Source organism: Pterocles gutturalis, unplaced genomic scaffold (assembly GCF_000699245.1).
Source record: "Pterocles gutturalis isolate BGI_N339 unplaced genomic scaffold, ASM69924v1 scaffold31488, whole genome shotgun sequence".
In the NCBI taxonomy this organism is placed as follows: domain Eukaryota; kingdom Metazoa; phylum Chordata; class Aves; order Pterocliformes; family Pteroclidae; genus Pterocles; species Pterocles gutturalis.
Genome location: NW_010121736.1, coordinates 16,790 through 22,422, shown reverse-complemented (window position 1 = coordinate 22,422; position 5,633 = coordinate 16,790).

Sequence of the window (5,633 nt, the reverse complement as noted above, 5' to 3'; positions counted from 1 at the left end):
GCATATGTGTACTTTGAGAATAGGAGGTCTGGGAATCAATGTGAGCAGTTAAATTATCCACCCAGTCTCTGTATGCTGGTATCAGGGAGGCTATGTCCATTCCTCATTTGAAATTTTGGCTTTAGGAAATCTCTAAAAGTTCCTGGGAAGTAACCAGCTTGAAGTTTCAAGGAATCTCACAGAGAGGTTATGACTAACAGAAAAAAGCAAAGGCCAAAACTGGCTTTCCAGCTAACCATTTATTTTTTCAGAGAAGTCCTTTATTAATTTTTATGGTGCATAAATACCAGAAACCCAGATACCATTAGTTAGTGACTGGTTTTGGTCTTCATGCTCAACTCAGTTCAATCCAGGCCTAAGTGGTTTTTTTTTTTGTTTTTGTTTTTGGTTTTTTTTTTTTTGGTTTAGAGAAAAGTACAGATGTGGATAGATTGATTTTGTTGTTTCTTTAATTTTCCCTGGCAAGTCTGTTCCCAGTTTAAATTAGTGCTTTTTTTTTTTTTTTTTTATTCCAGTCTCCGGGACCCTCTCTCATGAGATGTTATTCTTCATGTCTACACTATGTATTCCGTTGGTAGCTGATACATGACATAGTGCTTTATGGATAGATACAGGCTCTTTAAGAGTGAAGTCCATTTGTCTTAAGTTTTGACCCAGAATCTATTGTCTCAACAGATGCTCTTCCACTGACTTCAGCGGGCACTGATAGAGTGTCAGGCAAAAGCCCTTTTGTGAAGTGCCTTGCAGAGACAGACACAATGCTGGATGTGCAGAACCTCTCAGCCACCTCTTCTCCTCCAAAAGCAGATGAAAGGCAAGAGACAACAGATCCACAGCAGACCCCTGCCCCGCGTCTGCACAGAGGGCTCCAGCAGCATTTTGTCTGATAGAATGGCACCAACATGTTCCTCCTCTGATACAGGGGCCCTTGGACTTTCATCCCTCATGCCTCAAAGGGTCTGTTAAGTAGGGGAAGGATTTGGGTGGGCCCCTCTGTTGTGGGACAGGTATATCATGGGGGATAGAGGTTCTCTTGAGCTTCATCACCTGGTGTTTGAAGAAGGCGTGTGGTGACTGTCAAGGACTAATCTGCAGTTTATCTCTTTGCTGTCAGTTGCTCGCGGGTTTCTTCATCGTGTGGAGTTTGTTTTAAGGCTTATACAGTAGGCCCATCCTTCCAAAAAAACCCCCAAAAAACAAAACCCAACAGATAAACGCACCAAGAATTTGATGTATGAAATTCTTGAACCTGAGAGGATTTGAGTGTAATGAGTTATTGGCCATTGGGACTTGTAAAGGATGATATTTCTCCTAGTATTGAATCTGCCAGTAAATCACCCAGAAGTCTAACCTTTAATTTCTTTGTATGTTGAAACCGTGCCTTAGGTATTGTGTTAACCCTTTTGATGTCAGGCTGCATTGCAGTGCTGTCTGTAGAACTGAACTATAGCTAGTTGGAGAGCACAACAGCAGTAGAAAGCTAGGGCTTCCAGAAGACCACAAGAGGTGTAGAAAGAGCACTCAGTGAGATCTCACTGCCTAACTTGCTCAGATCCCAAAAGTCGAGACTAAATATTTAAGCCAAGTTTGATTTGAAAGCCTTGGAGACTGGATGTACTGGCAGCATGACACAACGGGGGTATGGCTGTACAATAAACCCTCAACCCAACAATATCCTTCTGTCTGCACGAGTCTGGGTCTTACTGCAGGTCCAGCATGTCTGGTCCATTTCCCACAAAGTCAGGGAAAAAAATCCACCTTACGAAGTGTTTTTCTGTATCCTCTACTGTCAGGTTTGGTGATAGTTTAGATTGGTTACACCTAATGCTGGTTTTTAGGTGTAAAATTCCTGAAGATCTCTCTGTTCATCTGGCACAGATTTGCTTCATTTATGGAGAGGGTATTGATGGGATGTGACTGGTTCCAGCTGAGAAAAGAGCTCATTATGCTAGTGACCACACATAGGGTGGTTAATGACTGACAATAGCCAATTTACAAATTTACATCCCAAATAATGAATTCCTCTTCTTTTTTTTTTCTTTTTTTTTTAATGACATGAATGACCTCCTTGGTAGACTCTCTAGCTCTGTTAGCTAGAGGAGTGTGTATGGTTAGCTTGAAGAGATGGGTAAGGCTAGGGCTGAAAGTTGCAAAGACTTCTTCACCCATAAAGGGAGGAGGTGGGAAGGATGTAGTGTGGCACGTTTTCTGTTTCATCTTGCTATGGTATCTTTCATCTCCAGTTCTCAGCATCCCACCTCGTTCTTACTCCCAGATGTTGTGCAGCAAACCCATCAACCAATATGTTGATCAATCCATCCAGGTAGGTTTGGCTGTTTGGTTTTTTGCACCACTCTTTGCTTAATGAAATAATTATTAAATAGGGGAGCCAATTCCAGAAGCCAATGTAAATCAGAGCACAGAAATGCAGTGGGCTGAAAGCTTTTTGCCTATGGGCACTGCCAACGCTTTTGAATGAGAAGACAAAGTGAAAATTGGAGATCTGTGTGTTTAGACCACAGAACTGGGAAAAAGGAGTTGACTGAATGTAGGTTGGTGAGAAATGGTGTGAAAATTACATGTCTTCCCGACTCGAGCACAGCTGTAGAGCACCCAAGGGTATGCGCTGATCTGGGTTTCTGCTATTCTTGGCTCTCTTAGTACCTCTTAAGTGGCAGATGACATCTTGAGAGTCTCCATACGTGACATGATCCATGTGCTCTGTAAAAACTCCATGCAGGATTAACGTGCTGTTTGCTCAGGAGAAAATCTTGAAGTCTTGGAGAGGCTGAAATTCGGTGTCATACAGGGGAATTCACTCACAGAAGTTGCCCGAGTGGAGCGCGCAGGAATTTCAGAGCCTTGGGAATGGCTTGTGCGTGTACGGCTTGACCTTATGTACACAGTACGTGTGATATTATACACAGCAGATGAGCAGATTGCGCAAGGAATGCTGTACGCACTCTTAGTGGGTTGGTTATTATGGGGGCATAAGAGGGGTAAATGGTCTCACTGGGACCCGTCTGCCTCACTTTTCTGTTATACACCAGTGATGAATAGTACGTGTGTGGGCACGGAGATCTCTGAAGAGGCCGGTTTATAGCCCAGTGACTTTACCAGTAACACCACACTCTTTTTTTCAATGTTTGCCTGAAATCTCTGTTGACGTTACAGTTTAGCTGAAGGCAGACTGGCTTGTGGCTTAGGAGATCTAGGTGCAAGTCCCGAGTGAATTTCTGGACAAGCCACTTTAACCTCCCCATGCCTTGGCTTTCCTCTCAGAAGTGAAATGTTTTGGTTTTAAACAAAACTTTTTTTTTCTCCCCTTCTAAATGGTTTTCCCCTCTAGATATAGAAATTTTCCATTTAAAATAGAAAAAGTTTTTCTTTTTTCTTTTTTTTTTTTTTTTAACCAGTTCCTGTTGGAAAACACTTTTTGTGGAAAACATAACTTTTCCCATAAAGTGTTCTGAACTCTACCAAAGGAAAGCGCAATATAAGATCTATTATTCTTGTGGTGCGTTTGGGGTCAGGATGCATTCATTGGTCACGTAGCCTTACCCAGTGTGCTCTCCTGGAACGGGAGTGCTGATGGGAGAGAAATCCTCAAGGACACGGTTTGAGGTTTTTTTGGTCTATTTGTTTTTTAAACATATCTAACCTCTTCTTAAATGCAGGCTTCTGCTCCTTTTTTTCAACTGTTTCCAAAGGGAAGAATCCCAAATCTGTTCCTCAAGACATTTTTTTTTTCCTACATGGAAGTACCACACACAGCTCTTATTACACTCCGTTACCTCTTCCCCTCCCAACTCTTCGTCCTCTCCCCTGGATCCCTCCCGAACACTTGGGTTTGGCTCATTCCTGAAGACAGTTTGGTTTCCCTTCAAGAAGCCTTTCCGCAGCTCTTGTTGCAAACCACACATTAGCAAGGCAATGAGCTTCTCCAACCCCCTTTGCTCCTTGCTAGCCTGTTGTGAATCCAGGGGGAAAAAAAAAATAATCTCTCCTCAAGAATAACAAACACGCTTTCCCTGTCTGCTGACCTTGGTGAAAAAAGTAGGATGTTCAGATCCTGAACCAGAAGTTCATGAGGCCAACTTCCCTGAAGTCCATAGCATGACGGTGATTTGCAAAGAGCCGTGGAACTAAGTGCCACAACACTTTTACCTACCCTTCGGTGGATTCGCTGTCTGGTTTGGAGCAGAACCCATGACCTGGATGGGAACGTTTAGTTTAAAAGGGAACCTGGAGTCTAATTGTCCTTTGGTTTTGGCTGTGCTGTACGCTAAGCGCTGGTGTGTTTCTTGCAGAAATGAACCAAACCCAGAGCTAGTCAGGGCTGATTTGCTTTGGTTTATTTTGTTTCATTCACATGAACGTAAACCAAGAGAAAAATGGTTTAAAAGTGGGGTGTCTGAGGAGAGAAGCAAGAATGTGATCAAGGAATGTGAATAGAAAGTAGTTTAGCAGCAGCTGGTGGTTATCATTCAGTACGTGTTTGTACCCAGCCCTCAGATCTCAAGCCAGGATCTCTGTTTTCTCACTTGCCATCAGACTTGATGGGGAGTTGGGACTAAGCAAGTTGCTTTCTTGAGACAGCAGTAATGAAATCTAATTATTAGTTAGATGTTTGGGTTTATAGATGGGTATGTATCAGTACATTCATCTGCAGAGAGGCAGACTGGAAGGCACGCAAAATGTGTGGGATCTGACTTTGGCTTTGAAGAGAATTCTGTAATTTAAAAAACACTGTAAACCTTACCAAGAAGCTAATCCCCTTCCTTACCCTCTCTCCTCCAGATTGCTCAAATAACGTGAATCATTCCACCCTGTAGATGTCAGAGAAGGAAATTTTCATCTTAAAGCCTTAATTTTCTTTTTTTTTTCCTCAAACAAAATATTATCAAAATCAATTTATTCCCATGTGATATTTCCATCTCTTTTCCTGAAAAATAATATTCCAGAGTAAAACCTGGACAGAGGGAGAGCTTGCAACATTGCCAATCATCCCACAGGGCGAATAATTTTGGTCACCCCACACTTTGTCCAGAGGGGAAGGATGTTGAGAGCCGTTGCGAAGCCCTATTGCTCCCCGTGTGTTGTGGGACTGTCCCATCCCACCACACAACACTGTGGTTGTCCCTTGTGTTTCCAGGTCCTCCCTGGCTCCAGTGGGGACAGCTATTGCCCTGACTCCACCGCCTGGGTGATAAATGCTTGATCACAGCCATGAGCAAATAACTTTTGGGAGGACATGGGGAGTGATGGGAAGCCGAGGAGAGGAGGTGAAATGATCATTTCAATAAAACATTCTAGCGGCACTCTGCTCTTTGGAAATTTCTGTACATCCCCCCAAAAAATCCACCCAAATCTATTCTGGTTCCTTTTTTTTTACCTCCCTTGCAATCACCTCTGTTTCCTTTGGAGCAAATGCATTTTGCACCATGAGTGATATTTTCTCTTCTACCCATCCTTTCCTCATTTTTCCGCATGCCCTGGAATGCAGGATTAGATGTTTTAATGTGGCATTAGGAGCTGCAGAGGTTAATATCCTGCCTTCCAAAGTCACTTTTAGGCTCACAGGCTTTGCTAATGAAAGAGCCCTATACCCCTCCCCTGCTCCCCCTCCTCCT